The 16,224-nt window shown below is 36.0% G+C and overlaps 1 protein-coding gene and 1 pseudogene across 2 annotated transcripts in view; both read left to right on the top strand.

Annotated features, from left to right (window-relative positions):
• The window catches only part of Ubxn2b (UBX domain protein 2B), a 33,237-nt gene extending 29,568 nt beyond the window's left edge, over window positions 1-3,669 (top strand). For both annotated transcript variants that reach the window (XR_012446340.1, XM_074068641.1), the window contains one exon: window positions 1,826-3,669. The gene's annotated coding sequence lies outside the window, so the exon portion shown is untranslated. The remainder of the gene's footprint in view (window positions 1-1,825) is intronic.
• A 10,859-nt stretch (window positions 3,670-14,528) lies between these two features.
• LOC141421934 (U1 spliceosomal RNA) lies at window positions 14,529-14,674 on the top strand (annotated as a pseudogene).
• The last annotated feature ends 1,550 nt before the right edge of the window (window positions 14,675-16,224 follow it).

Genomic DNA, 16,224 nt, shown 5'->3' with positions numbered 1-16,224 from the left:
TAGCTACTCAGAAAGCAGAGAGAATTATGGTTCCAAGCCAGCCTGGGCAAAATAATTCACAAGATCCTATCCCAAAAAACCCATCACAAATAAGGGCTGGTGGAGTGGCTCAAGGTGTAGGCCCTGACTTCAAACTCCAAAAAGATGTCTCATAACACAAAGTCTCACATTTAGAAAGGATTTATTTTAGTATAACATAACAGGATAGAGTATAGATAAGGAGAGGGAGGTGGAAAGAAAAACAGAAACATTTAATGTTCCCCATGCAGGAAATGGGAGCAAAGTCTCAAAATGGTGGTTCCCACATCTCTTAGTCTTACACTGGAGAGCTGGGAAAATAACATGTGGTCAAAGGTAATGAGTCAGAGTGGCTAATATGGCTGGTCCATTCAAATCCCAGAGACAGTCCATACTAGATTTGATTATTCTCCACTGATCCAAGAATCCTAGCAGCTTGTTAACATCTCAGAGAAAGCAAAACCAGGTAGTTCCTTTTTGTCTCCTTAGTATCCAAAAGGAGATGGGAGGTGGCTTTTCAGCCTTCACTTCCTTGTTCCAGAGTCTGAGTTTGGACCTTTAATTGTTTTTAAAAGTAACATAATTTCCCTTTCTTTTCATCTATCCTGCCTCAAAAACAGCTAAGAGCTGGGGGCTGGTGGTTTACAGCTGTAATCCTGGCTACTGGGCAGGGGGCGGCGGCAGGGAGGCGGGGGAGGCAGATATCAGGTGTTCGAGGCCAGCCTGGGCAAAAAACAAGACCCTATCTCAAAAATAACCAACACAAAAAAGGGCTGGTAGAGTGGCTTAAGTGAGTGATAGAGCACCTGTCTAGTAAGCATGTGGCCTGAATTCAAACTCCCACTACCTCCAAAAGAAAGAAATGATAACTATAATTTTTTTCTATGAGAATATGTTAATTCACAGTGGAAAATGTAAATGCTACAGACATGTACACAATGGTAACTTGAAAGTGAAATTGTGAGCATGTTTGAGAACAAATGGAAGTTCTGCTCACTGTAGCCTGAGATTTGTAACCAGGGCTTGTGGGTATAGAAGGTAGCATCTTTTCTACAAATTGATGTTAGATTCAAAAGTCCATGGAGTGAGGTGTTCATGTTTATTCATGTAATTATATGCAAAAGCCATGCATGATACTGAGTCTAGAAAGGCTCCCCTCCTTGAATGTCAACTATAAATGTATGTTAGTGTTTGAAATATTGTATATGTAGGTGTTCTGTAGCAACTCAATCAGACTTTATATTCTTTAATATTAAACATGTGTTTAGTACATTTTCAAAAAGGAGTATAGATCTTAGAAATAACTATGTGAGTTTATCATTTATTGAGGGCCTATTAAAAGCAGGGTCCTGTATTTGCAGGCAGCATGTTATGGTAAATGTTACTCTCATCTTAGATTAATAAATGCCATTTCTTCACAGAAGCCTTCCTTGATGCCTCAATCTAAAGTCATCTGTTGTTTCTCTCTGTGAGAGATTTGTAATTCCTATCATTTTCTTGTTAATTTTTGTTCACATCTGCTAATGTTTCTTCCTTAAAACTCAGAAAATGAATTTGAGGAGAGTTGGACTTTGTTTTCTCCACTGATGTACCCTTAGAGCTTAGAATAGTACTTCCTGTAGGGGTCATTCAGTAATAAATCAGTGAAGACAAAATGGGACCCTCATTTTAAACTTTTTTAAATGAGAGAGTCAGAATACTACCAATAGCGTTGTTACTGGTGATGGAAAACATTTGTACATTTTGATTAGGTTTTTTTAAAAATGAGAAAAAGATTATCAAAGTGTCTGTCTTGGTTCATTTCCAGGAGTGATCACGTGAAGTGTCCTGACAGTTCTGCAATAGAATTGGGTGGAAAAGGCTAAGGATTTCCTTCTTCAAGAACTAAAGCATGTGAAATACCTGGCGTTTCCTGAGTTCCAGCAGTGTGTGCTATTCTAGAAGTTTGGAGATCAGAAAGAACACTGTTCTAGGAAGACATAGGAGAAACCCCTCAACCTGTTTAATAGCTTTTATATGATTATTCAAAAAAACCAAAGGTATGGTGGTCACCTGTCAAGTAATCTGATTGCTTAAAGTATTCTATATTCTTATAAATCTTATCTCTTCATATAGGCTTCATAGTGCTAACCTGTATAGCACCTAGTATTCAGTTTGTTTTATTAAATTAATTTCTCATAATGTATTTAACATTTTTAGACATTGGTGTTTTATTTTAGGATGAAATAGTTCATTATCATTTATTTGTTACTTTACTACTGATACCCTAAAACTGTGAGAGGAGTTAATGAAATTTAACCATAATTGTTAAGAGTGTCCTAAAATATATGGAACATTTTTTGTCTTAATTGAAAAGCTGCAGAAAGTCAGATGATAGTGAAGGCTTTAATCATGTAGCACCTGCCTCTGAAGTCAGCCCAGTTTGAGGATCTGTTGACTTTGGCTACACTCTCCATTTGGCTGAACTTGTAAAGAAAATTTTCACTTTCATTATATATTGTTCTTGTTCTCTAAATTAACTCCATTATGCAATCTCCCATGCAATCAGAGGCAGCAGAAATGACCTGGAGTCACAGATTTCCAAATAACCTTTGTAAACAGATAAGGACGTCTGCAAACATGCATGAGTTTCATTGTTGTTCTTGGAATTATTTTTCAGAAAGAAAACACTCTTAATTTTGAATATTCCTTTTGTACATTAAAATACTTGACCAGTGTTTCGTTTCCACAGATGTTCTTTTTCTGTTTACTTATTAAGTATATTTGACATTTAAAATTACACTAAAGCTTATCTTTCTAAGAGGTAAGGAGTTCTCTATATGCAGTCCTTGAAGTAAGGAATGACTTTTCACACAGAACATAACATACACTAAGTTGATCTGAACTCCTCTTTTACTTCTCTAAGTTAATTTTTAAATTAAAAGAATCCATCTTAATTTATTAGTGAAAAATGGTAAAAGATATTACATTTCTAGAAGTTTTCAAAATTTGCTAAATTGTTTTCATACATGCAGATAAGTCCCCTAATTTCACTTTTATGGATGGCCCTCCAGAACTAAGATTTTACTTAGATAATGGCACCTAAGTGTAGGAAAAGAATTTCCCTCATCATACTTTTTGCTATAAACAAGAGTTGGTGCTTACTTTTACTCAGGGAATATGCTAAAATACTTAAAACTCTTTACATGTGGAGTTGAGGGATTTTTTTGTTTTACTCATATACCTTGAAGTCTCCAACCAACACATAAAATTTCACTTACATTATTTTTCCTGCGTTTCTAAGGCTTTTGTGGTTCCCTTTGTACTTTTTTTTTATGATGCTGGGGATTGAATACATGGCCTGATGCATGCCAGACATGTTCTCCACCACTGAGCTAAACCCCAGCACTCCATGTACTTGTAAATATGACGCCCAGTCTTTCTGATTCACTGGGAACTTTCCTTGGGATAATATGTTCTCTATCCTAAAATGAAGAAGGAGAAGAGCCAAAGAGTGGACAGGACCTTGCCAACAGCAGGAAGAAGGTAGAGCTCAGTAAGCTCTAATAATTTTCTCACTCCTGAGGCGAGAAGAGCAAAGCTGTATAGTAACTTACCTTTCATCAAGAACATCTTTACATGTAAAATTACATTTGAATTGGTGCCAATTCAACTGCCAAATAAAATATTTGTTAATTCAATGTGTCTCAGAAGATTTTCTTTAATTGTATTCTGAATGGCTTAATTATAAAAGTCAGTTTATATTAAAAACTGAAGGGACATCTAATTTGCAAATGGAGATACATCTATAAATAACTGACTTAAAATCCTTTACAAACATAATTCCTGAAATATCTCCATTTTGACACCACTTGGGCTTGCACAGCTTTTTCCTCCTATAGCCTGTACAAGAACCCTGAAAGAGAAAAGGAATAAATATTATCTCAATTATTTTCATGGAGAAAAGTTAAATGACTTTCAAAGATTCACTCTGTAAGTAGAGTAAAGTCAGTGTCTCTTGATGTTCAAATTCCATCATCCTTCAGTTTTGGGTAATACAGGGATGGAAAGATATGATGTCTCCTCACTCATCACAAGGGCACAGCTGAAAATTCTATAGCAAAAGTCAGTTAATAAGAAAAACAAATTTAAGGGACATTTTATATGATATGAGAGCTCAAAAATGAAAACTCAATGACCCAGGAAAATTTATCTATGTTTAGGTTCCATGAGGAATGGACAACTGTGTAGAAATGTGATTGGACAAAATGGTATGATCTAATGTTCAGAGACTGAAGGGCAATATCTAGAAAGACCTATGTATTCAGGTTCTTGACCCATGTGTAACATTCCTCCCTCCCTAATATGATGTGGGAATGCTCTGGAATGAGAAACGAGGTCTTCCAGGAATGGGGAGAAAGAAGGGAGAGACTTCTAGGTTTTTTGGCTTCTTTTGGAGAAGAGGGCTTCTAGTTTCTTTGACCCACCATGAGGAAAAAGAATTCTGGTTTTTGTGAATCACCTCTGGGGGAGAAAGACGAGAATCGGGAGTCAGAGAGAGACTTGGTCAGGATGATTCTAATTATTGAACCCACTACTAGAGACATGAAGGGCAGAATGGAAAAATGAAAATGAGAGTTGTCACTAAGTTGGGCATCCTAAATTCCCCATTATGCCACTGCCACTAGCATATTACCATTCTTAAGAGAAATAGAACCAAAAGAGAGAGAAATTGTAAGAGAGGATTTATTACATTGGCTTACACCATCACATGTTTAATAGTCTCACAATGGCCACCTGCAGATGGGAAAGGTGAGGAAACTAGTAACTGCTCTGTCTAAGAAGGTGGAAGCCTCAGAACAAAGGGATCATTGATGTAGCCTCAGTCCAAGGCTAAAGGTCTGGAAGCCCCCTGAAGAGTTGTTGGTTCAAGACCATGTTCAAAGGCCCAAGAACCTGGAGTCCAATGTCCATAGTCAATGGCAGCAGCAAAAAGCACAATTGCTCAAACCATTCAAGAAAAGTTGAGTATGCACACATATTCAAGCTTCCCCCTTCTTTCACTTTTGTTCCATCCATCACCAAGCTTATTAACAAGACCACCCACCATCAGAGCAGATCAGTTCACTGACCCACATACCTTTTGTCTATGGAAATACCCTCACAGGCACATCTTTATGTGTTTTACCAGTTTCCTAGGCATCTCTCAATGCTGTCAAGTCAATAGCCAAGATTTATCATCACAGTCAACTCTGCAAGTTCCAATTTTGTCCTCTTCAGAATGAAGAGATTTTCTTTTCTTTTATTCATATGTGCATACAAGGCTTGGTTCATTTCTCCCCACTGCCCCCACCCCCTCCCTTACCACCCACTCCGCCCCTCCCCTCAATACCCAGCAGAAACTATTTTGCCCTTATTTCTAATTTTGTTGTAGAGAGAGTATAAGCAATAACAGGAAGGGACAAGGGTTTTTGCTGGTTGAGATAAGGATGGCTATACAGGACATTGACTCACATTGATTTCCTGTGCGTGGGTGTTACCATGAAGAGATTATAATAATGTCTTTTTGGTATATCTATTATGGAAAACAAAATCGAGGCTCCTCAAAGAGCTATGTGATCCAGCAACACTACTACTTGGAATATATCCAAAGGAAATTAAATAACTGTCTTGAAAAGATATCTGCTGTTCACTGCAGAATATTTACAAGAGCCAAGACACAGGAACAACCTAAGTGTGCTACAACAGATGTATAGATAAAGAAAATGTGGCATATGCATACAATAGAATATTATTTACTCTTTAAAAAGAAAAAAAGCCTCCCATTTGTGATAACATATGTAAAACTAAAAGACAAGTTAACAAATCAAGCACACAAAAACAAGTACTTCATGATCTCATTTATACGTAGACTCTAAAAAAAAGTAGAACTTTTAGTAACAATGGAATGGGGATTACCAGAGAGGTTGGAGAGGGGATAATGATTAAGGGATGCATAGACTTTCAGTTATAAAATGAATAACATCTGGAGACTTAACATCCAGCATTTTGATTTAAAATTTGCTAGGAAAGTAGATCTCAAGTGTTTTTTACCACCAAAAAATGAGATGGTTGATATGTTAATTAGGTTAACATAATCATTTTATAATACATATGTCAAAACATCACATTGTACATCTTAAATATGTACAGTTTTTATCAATCCTGCCTCAATAAGGCTGAATGAAAAATAGAACACAGTCCTTCAGTACTTTTGTTTCTATTTCACAAAATTAAGCACTGACCAGAGAGAGCATACCTAAAGATGTCATGATAGATTTAAAGATAGACAAATGATACAACTCATTGAGAAGTAATAAGTAAATCTAGCAAAAATCCAGCTTAAATTGTTTAATCTCTCCCTATTAGGTTGATTTTCTGGTAAGAGAATTTGAGGAGTCTTATGGAAACATTTTCAGTCTAGTAAGATACATGGAATAGATAGCATTCACAAATAAGTTAAAGTCAATGAAAGTTTTAAAGGACCAGTACAATGTTCCTAAGACTAATATTTAATAGCTTTTAAAAAAATTACATGTGGTAGAGTCTATACAGACTTATTCAACAAAAATTATGGTGTCATTATAGAATATTACTCAGCCTCTTAAAATGTCCAATAGGATATTTAGTAATGTGAAAAAACTAATGATAAGAACAGAGTTAAGTTATAAAACAGATTTACCATTGCAGTTTAGATCTTTAAAGAAAAACAAAAGATTACCATTTTGAACCAAATTTTGATCACTAATATTCCTCTCTAAAGTAAGCAGGGAAATGTAAAGAAATGGCTGATTTCAGGGTTGGGACAGAAAAACACAAGGTAAAGTCAGAATATCTTATGACTCAAAATAAAAAAGCTTTCAAAGACCACCCAAGTCATTTCAAAGGGGCAGAAAAACCAGGGTGGTGATTTTCCTGCTGGCTTAATTTGGCACACTTGAAAATCAAGATTATAGGTCGACAAAACACATTGGGTCTATGAAACTTCATTAAGTCCATTAAGACTTTCAGTCAAAAAAAAAACCAAAACACCTATTTGTCAACATTTGAGCTGGCCAGTAACAATTTACTTTGAAAATGGGTAAGTAGAGAGAAGTACTTATCCTTTTTTTCCAGTTAGACTTGTACTTCTGAGTAACTCAGAGGCTTGGGTCAAAGCTGTACTTTACAGAAGAATGCCAGCTAATAAATGTAGATGATGATAGATAAAATTATAAAATCATCAGTTTGTATCCCCTGATGAAATTACTGACTCAAGCAACAATTATCAGTTGGTATTAAAATTATTAAGTGAGAGATTTATTGGGAAATAAACTTATATGTGATTTCCCCAAGTAACAGACAGAAAAAAATTACATTCTTACCAGAAGAGGGAAGTTATAACTAGACAATAGAGGAGAAGTGAGGATAAAATTATACAAAGAAGAAAGTAAGATCATTGTTGTGGTGCATCTCAAGTGGTAGAGCACTTGTCTAGCAAGCTCAAAGCCCTGAGTTGAAAGCCCTGAGTTCAAGCCTCCATACCATCACCACCAAAAAAAAGGATCACTATCATCCTAATTCATTAACCAAATTTAGCATCCTAATTCACTGATCAAATATAATGATGAAAAACCTGATGTTATCTGTTTCTACTGTATTGCCTGTGATATATACATCACTTTTGCTTTCAACCAAAACGTTAACATGAACCTATCAAGCCTTCATTGGAAACTTTCAATTTACAGGAAATACATAAATGAATAAAAGTTGCCACAAAGAAGCAATCAGACGGATCCAGAACAGTGTCATGACAAGCAGACTTCTAGGTTGAAGATGTAAGGAACATAACCATGCTAGTGCTATTTGGAATGGATCCTATTTGGATAGACCAGTAAACTACATTTGGAGGTCAACTGTGAAATATGGACAAGGTATGTTGAAAACTATGATTAATTTTGTGAAGAATAGTAGTATTTTGGATATGTAGAAAAATATTTTTTAAATTCATACTAAAGTAAAAAGTTCTTCAAAAAATATTAGTATGTCATTAACACAAAATGTTTATGTGATGTAGTATTTCATTAGACGCGGGCCTGGGTTTCACATTTGGCCTCATTTTACGAGCTGGTGGCCTTTGATCAAGACATTTAAACTCTGTGCTTTTGTTACCTCAACTTCTATGCCTGGCTTGGATAGATAATGGGAATTATATGAGATAATGTACAGTTTAACTACTGGCCTTTTCCCATTAACATTTTGCTGGCTGACTCATCTAGTTTCTTACAGTCTTAATTCTTATAATTTACTCCTCAATGTTGTAAGCTTTCACTTTCTTTCATTGTTATTTCCACTCTTGATTGTTTTATTTTCTTTCTCTTTACTTTGAGAATTCAGTGCAAAATCATCCTTTGTTGATTTGTTTGTGATATTGAATACCCCTATTACATGATTATTCACTTCTCTTAGGTCTTCTTGTAATTAAAAGATTCAATAATCCCTGAAACGTTCTCACTTTCACACTCTTTATTTAGGACAATATCTTTTTTTCTTACTGACTCTTCATAATCTCCTAGCCATTTATTTCCTAAAATTGTCCTTTCTCCTCCCTTTCCTCTCTTCCTTTCCAAACTAAGGAATATAAGGAAAATCATTGTTTGTCCTTGAATGATCCTACACTTCTAATATCTTCCTATTTCTTTTGCCTTGCTCCTTAATAGTCTGAGCCCAAATTTACCATGGGAGAACTTTATATAAACAATTGAATTGCCTCAGCTCTCTACTCTCTAATTCTCCCCCTATTTGGGCTCTGATTTCTGTCACTCTCAGTTGTCACAAATAGCCATGATAAGATCTTCATTATGATTTTTAGTCTTCAAATTTTTCAGTTGCTTGTGATTGTGACTAAAGCCTTGTCTCTCTGTATTAATTGACTTCTAACTGGCTTTCTTTTCTAGTCATTTAACTCTAATTTGCAGCATAGTTGTTCTCTCCCATTCAACCTTATTTGTCAACAATGAGTGCTTTCCTACACATTTTCATATTTTAATTTCTCCAATTGAAAAATATTTTATTTTCTGGAAAAAATTCACCCAAGAAAACTGATACTGGTGAAGAACCAATTTTAAAACATAAAATGAAAATATACAGCAAAACCAACTAATACTTTTGAAATCTCATACTTACTTCTTTACAGATATGAATGTATAGATCAATATGTAGATGTAGGTAGATTCACTAATATATGACAAACACCTGTTTTTGGTCCATTCTTTTATTTTTAATTTAATTTATTTTATTATTCTGAATTTTTTATTAGGATATATTCATTATACAGGGGGATTCATAGTGATAATTCCAATTAGACTTACATTGTACATTATTTATATTGCCCCCATCATCTCTCCCCATCAGCCTCCTCCCCACCAAACTGAAAGCAATTGCAAGAGGTTATTTAGTTCTGTTTCATGGAGGTATTTGAAGTCCATCAACCATATACCATCACCTTAATCTCCTTCCATCACCCTCCCCCTTCCTACTAATACCCCCCCACATACAGTGCCTATTTTTCAGTCCTGATTTTTGTTATTAATATTTAAGTTGATGTTCAAAAGGGTGTCTCAATGTATGCCTTCTGTGGATGTGCTTTACTTTGGTCTGTTCAATCCCTTTGAATACTCTCCCTTACCATTTTACCTCCCGCCCTTCATTTTTCAACAGTTTTCAATTCATATCCTTATATCCTCTACCTTTACATTTTATGGTATGCTATATTACTGATGCTGCCATTCTTTTTCCTTTCCCTCTTTCCCCGTGTTCCATAGAGTAGTTCCACTCTTACAAACATTTTCTACATTTGAATTTGTATGTGATCATGCTTATTTTTGTATATATGTTTTATCTTTCAATCAGTCTTCCCCATATGAGGGAAAACATGCACTTTTTGTGTTTCTGATCCTGGCTAACTTCACTTAGCATGATATCCTCCAATTGTGTCCATTTACCTTCAAACCATATGTCATTATTCCTTGTGGCTGAGTAACACTCCATTGTGTATATGTACCACAATTTCTTGATCCATTCATCAGTCGTAGGGCATCTGGGTTATTTCCAGAGCTTGGCTATTATGAATAGTGCTGCAATGAACATCGATGTACAGGTGTCTCTACTGTATCCTGTCTTACATTCTTTTGGGTAGATGCCCAGGGGCAGTATCACTGGATCAAATGGCAGTTCTAGAAATCTCTAGTTTTTTGAGGAATCTCCATACAGCTTTCCGTTGTGGTTGTACTAACTTCCATTCCCACCAGCAGTGTATAAGCATTCCTGTTTTCCCAAATCCTCACCAGCATTTGTTGTTGTTATTACTCTGGATTATGGCCATTTTAACTTGAGATGAAACTTAAGTGTTGTTTTGATTTGCATCTCTTTTATAATCAGGGAAGTTGAATACTTCTTCATGTATTACTGGCCATTTGTACCTCTTCCTTTAAGAAGTCCCTGTTTAATTCATGTGCCCATTTCTTCATTGGGGTGTTGATTCTTTAGAGGCTGAATTGTTTTTAGTTCCGTGTAGATTCTGAATATTAGTCAAAGATTTTCTCCATTTGGTGGGCTATCTCTTGAGTCTGGTGACTTTCCTTTGCTGTGCAGAAACTCTTTAGTTTGATGCACTCCCCATTTGTTCATTGTTTCACTTAGATGCTGAGCCTTTTGAGTTCTGTTTAAAAAGTTGTTTCCCATACCTATCTGTTCCAGTGTATTTCCTATTGTTTCTTGGAGTTGTTTCAGGGTTTCATGCCTTATATCAAGGTCTTTTATCTACCTTGAGTTGATTTTGGTACAGGGTGAAAGACAGGGATCTAGTTTTAGTCTTCTATATGTGGATATCCAGTTTTCCCAGCAGCATTTGTTGAAGAGTCTGTATTTTCTCCACTGTGTGTTTTGGGCTCCTTTGTTGAAGATCAGTTGACTATAGTTGCTTGGGTTTTTGTCTGAATCTTCTGTTCTGATCCATTGGTCTTCCTGCTTGTCAAACAACTTTTTAGGTTATAAGTCATCATCCCTCAACCTCCACACACACTCCCAGTGCAAGTATGCATTTCAATTCTGTGTTGCTTGGTTGGATAAAAATTGTCCTTGAATCAAACTGTTAATTCTTAGATCTGCCACTTGTTCCCGTGTAGCTCTGGAATAGTTACTCAGAGCTCTAGTGTCTTTATTTGTAACATGAAATAGAAAGCAATAATATCTTCTAGGAGTAAGAAAGTTAAAAGTTATGTATTTGTTGACTTCACGCTTCTCCCTCCAGGAGAGAGAACCTAGAAAGAGTGTGTGAGATGGGGAGAGAGAGAGAGAAAGGAGAGAGAGAGAGAGAGAGAGAGAGAGAGAGAGAGAGAGAGAGACAGAGACAGAGAGAGAGAGAGAGAAAGTAGGCTGTGGTTCTTCTTCCTTCTAATTTCTAGATGAGATTGACTCTTAACTTCCTTTTCATGTCCTATGGAAGTCAAAATCCTTCCCAGCATTCTTTCATACTCCCAGCAGACTTCATTTGCATGAGCGTCCTTGCCTGTTAAGTTAGATTTATGAACACTATCTCACTTTGCCCCTGTATCCAGTTCCTTACTCATACTCCATTAACACAGATGTTGAACTTGGAGACTTCTGTGGTTTCTGCACTAAAATCTTTTTTTTTTTTTTTTTTTTTAGTTTAAGGGAGTTTCATTCTTTTTTTTTTTTCATTTCTCCCCCCTGCCCCCACCCCCTCCCTTACCACCCACTCCACCCCCTCCCTTTCCTCCCCACCCCCTCAATACCCGGCAGAAACTATTTTGCCCTTATCTCTAATTTTGTTGAAGAGAAAGTATAAGCAATAATAGGAAGGAACAAGGGTTTTTGCTACTTGAGATAAGGATAGCTATACAGGAAGTTGACTCACATTAATTTCCTGTGCGTGTGTGTTACCATCTAGGTTAATTCTTTTTGATCTAACCTTTTCTCTAGTTCCTGGTCCCCTTTTCCTATTGGCCTCAGTTGCTTTTAAGGTATCTGCTTTAGTTTCTCTCTGCACTAAAATCTTAACCTCTCAAAAAAGCAAACCTCAGAAAAGAACTCTGTACACAAGGCCACCTTTCTATTAGTAACCAACTTGAATAAAAGGAAATTACATAGAAAGGAGAAAGAAATACTACAGCAATACAAACAACTGCAATGTAATACTCATCATTTCTGTTTTCAAAAGTCCTTCTAGCAGCCCATTCTGAGCAATTTTCCTTTGTCCACCTTGCTCCATCCCACACTCCAAGGACTATGCTATCACATCTGTACTCCATGCTCCCTCAGTTTGATAGTTAGAATGCTTCCTGGAACTCCAAATACTTTCTCTACTAAGTAAAGTCAGTTACTTCTTTTCTGTCTCTAATCATAATCTTAGCCCTTGAGCCAAATCTATTGACATCCACAGCAGAAAAGGTATAGTAGAAGAAGTTCAATAAGATTTGCCTTTCTTAGAAGCTGCAATAAATAGCATTTTACCCATCCATTTCATAATGGTTTGGAATCTTATTCTTAAGAAACATGTAGCTATAGCATTGCAGGTTTCTTTTTGTAATGCCATTTGACTAGACTTCACAACCTAAGAATATAGAACTACCTTAACAAAAACATAGGATCATTAACATAAAAAAGGGTCAAAGTTATGTGCAAATGTAGTCTGGTGCCAATGTTCCCCCAAAAAAAGAACTTGATAAATACTGTTCCAGGTCTCCTCTTATCAATAAATAGCCTTGATCTTGACTGTTGGGTCCAGAGTTGCTCTGACTCTGTATGTAATCTGAGGGCTTATGTTGACTTTGGAAATCATACAACTTTTCAGTGACCAAATAGTTCGCATTGCTAAGCTTTCTAGTACACACGTGCATACCTCACTTCTGATACTTGTTTGTCCTGATAGGTATAATCATGCATTTACCTTTTCTTTGTATAAGCCTATTATTATGTCAACTTTGAAAAGTGTTTCATTTCAACATGAATAGAAGAAAGAGGGGAAAATAATATCCTCAATTCAATTGCGTGTCTCTATAAAACCAAACTTGAATTGTCCCACATTAGGATTTGTTTTTCAAGCTCTTATAGAACCTAATGTGTGGCCAGCAAGACATGAGCCCAAGATGAAATGGAGGCTAGAGTGTAGAAGAAGTCCTTACTATCTTTCCTTGAACGTCCTAACATCTAGAATCAGTTGCACAACCAAGAAAAACAACACGTCCTATGACATTAGATGCTCAAATCAATTTTTCAATTAGATTCCACTATATTAGTTAGTCTGTGCTAATGAGAGCACATGTTTGAAGTTGTTTATTTCTCCAAAGTCTGTGTCTCTTATGAGCTTCTGTAGAAATAGTGTGGTATATAGAAACAGCATGGGTTAGGGGAAAGAACATACCTATAACCTGAAGCCTTTATTCCATGTTTTAGCCATCTGGTCATATAAAGGAAATGCAAATCAAAGCCACATTAAGATTCCATCTCACTCCAATTAGAATGGCTACCATCAAGAACACAAACAACAGCAAATGTTGGTGAGGATGTGGGGGGAAAGGAAACTTCATACACTGTTGGTGGGAATGTAAATAAGTACAACCTCTATGGAAAACAGTATCGAGACCCCTCAAAAAACTAAAAATAGAACTGCCATACAATCCAGCAATTCCACTCTTAGGGATATACCCAAAGGAATGTAAGTCGGAAAACAAAGACACCTGCACACCCATGTTTATTGCAGCATTATTCACAATAGCTAAGCTATGGAAACAGCCGTGCTGCCCCACTCTTGAAGCATGGATTAAGGAAATGCGGTACTTATGTACAATGGAATTCTATTAGCCACAAAGAAGAATGAAATTTTGTCTTTTGCAGATAAATGGATGGAGCTGGAGAATATCATCTTAAGTGAAGTTTGCCAAGTTCAGAAGGCCAAAAGCCACATGTTTTCTCTCATATGTGGAATATAGACTTAATACAATTGTAGCAATATTATGAGAAACAGGACACACCAAGGGAGGGTCACACATGAGAGGGGGAGGATAAAAGAAGGAAGTTAAGGAGCATATGGTTGGTGTACTCTCTATAACAAGAATGAATATGGAATTTTTAAACTGGTTGAAACAGCCATAAGAAAGAGACTAAAGTAAAAAGAAGAAAAATGGAGGAAATGAAACCAATCAGGCTATAATACATATATACTTGGAAGTGTCACAGGAAATTCCCTGTGTAACTATCTTAAACAAACAAAATTGTCATTTCTTCTTCCTTTCTTTTGCAAAATTAGAGAATAGGAGGGTAGAACAGGCCCTGCCTGGGGAGGTTGATACCAGTGGGAGAGTGGAAGAGGTAGGGAAAGGGTGTAAGAAGATGAATATATTGCAAATACTGTGTACACAGGAATGTAAATGGAAAAAAGATACCTATTGAAACTATTTCTTAAATGGGGGAGGGATAAAAGAGAATGGTAGATACTTACCTGGCAGGGGAGATACCATGATCAAGAAGTGGTAAGGCTTATCCACTGCACTCTGGATGTGCTGACGCCTGTGATTTCCTCAAATGTGGGAAACTTGACTATATAATTTGTGGTAGTGGGGGACTCCACTCTCCCCTATAAAATTTTTTTTTAAGTAAAGGAGAACGATGGAGGGGGTAGATTCAAGATTGATAGATTTGATTTATTATAAGAACCTTTGTAAATGCCATATGTACCCCTACCCAGCACAATATTTTTTTAAAAAAAGAATTTAGATTAATCTTTTACCTCTATAAAATCTTATATAGCATAATGAAGGTCTGTGATCTATTTATTGATTTAGGCCCTTTGCTTTACTCACTACTATCTGCAAAATAGGGATCATTCCTTTTATTTGTTTTACAATTTGTTTACATCTTAAGACATTAAGCCCTTTTAAATAATTTGGAATGGATTAAAAAAATAAATCACCCTATTAGTAACTACCATGATCTTAGAGTCAATCTTCCCAAACTCTCAACATTTGATCATCATCATAATATGTAACTTAGAAGCCTACTTATTTCTCTTAACATCAGGAAGGAATATTGACCTGTCCTCTTAAAGATTCTTTTAACTTTGAAAGCTTTAAGATTTCATGAAGATTGTGACTAAGAGTGCAAAAGATAAAACAATTATATACAACATATTTTGCTTGTCCATTTGTGTCTTAAGTGGCATTTGAATTCTTCTCTTTGAATGAATTGTGTCTTATATTTAGCTTAGGTTAACTCCATTATGCGTTACTCCTTATTCTCCTAGAGTTGTGAAAAATGTCTGAAATTTGTCCTTCCTGTTTTAATTTTGTACTGTAGACAAAGTTCCTAGTCTTTATAACTATGGTTGGGGTGAGATATCTCTTGTACTCAGAAAGCAGGATTTCTATGTGCATAGAAATCCTAATTATTAATGCAGCATCAGGTATGATCCAATGAGTCACAAACCCACACTGATGTAAGGGGAGAGGAAATTGACCCACCTGTCCATGAAAGGAGTGCCACTTTTAGTCTGCCATAACTTTATCTTATAGAACAATCACTCTCAAACATTTAGACTTAAAAAATGTTTCTGAAAGCCAAGGTGCATTCTTAGAGTGGTGTAGAGCACTTGATTGAGGATACAGAGTCATTATGATAGCTTACTAGGCAAGTTCTTTCTTGTTGTTTTGTTTTGTTTGGGAATTAAGTCTTCCCTAACATTAGCATAATGCTACTGCCCTATTTTGGAAATCCAGCTCCCTTGTTATATGGTTTCACAAATACTCCAGGTTAGGAAAGACTATTTCATGAGGCATTGTGAGCAGTTAGATAGGGAGAAATAATTCTAAAGCATAAATGCTAAAAATAATCTCTCCATCAAGTAATTGTTAAAAGTAGCCTTTAATATATGAATGCTTATTCTTATTTTCAATCCAGTTTCTCTCAACTAACATGTGAAGACCAACTAATAGCAGTTTACCAGCTGCTTTTAAGTACACATTGTCTGTGATGGTCAAGGTTTTGCAGTTAATATTGGTAGGTTCCAAAACAACAACAATCTAAGCAAAACTGTTCGGTCTTTTTAGAGTTACAGCTTACACAAACTCACTTTGTCAGCTTTGGAATCAAGCCATTGACTGAGGTAACTGTCTATGAGTTGAACAGAGTATG

Source organism: Castor canadensis, chromosome 3 (genome assembly GCF_047511655.1).
Source record: "Castor canadensis chromosome 3, mCasCan1.hap1v2, whole genome shotgun sequence".
Taxonomy (NCBI): Eukaryota; Metazoa; Chordata; class Mammalia; order Rodentia; family Castoridae; genus Castor; species Castor canadensis.
The sequence above is the reverse complement of the archived record's forward strand: the minus strand, read 5'-3'. Positions and strand labels throughout refer to the sequence as shown.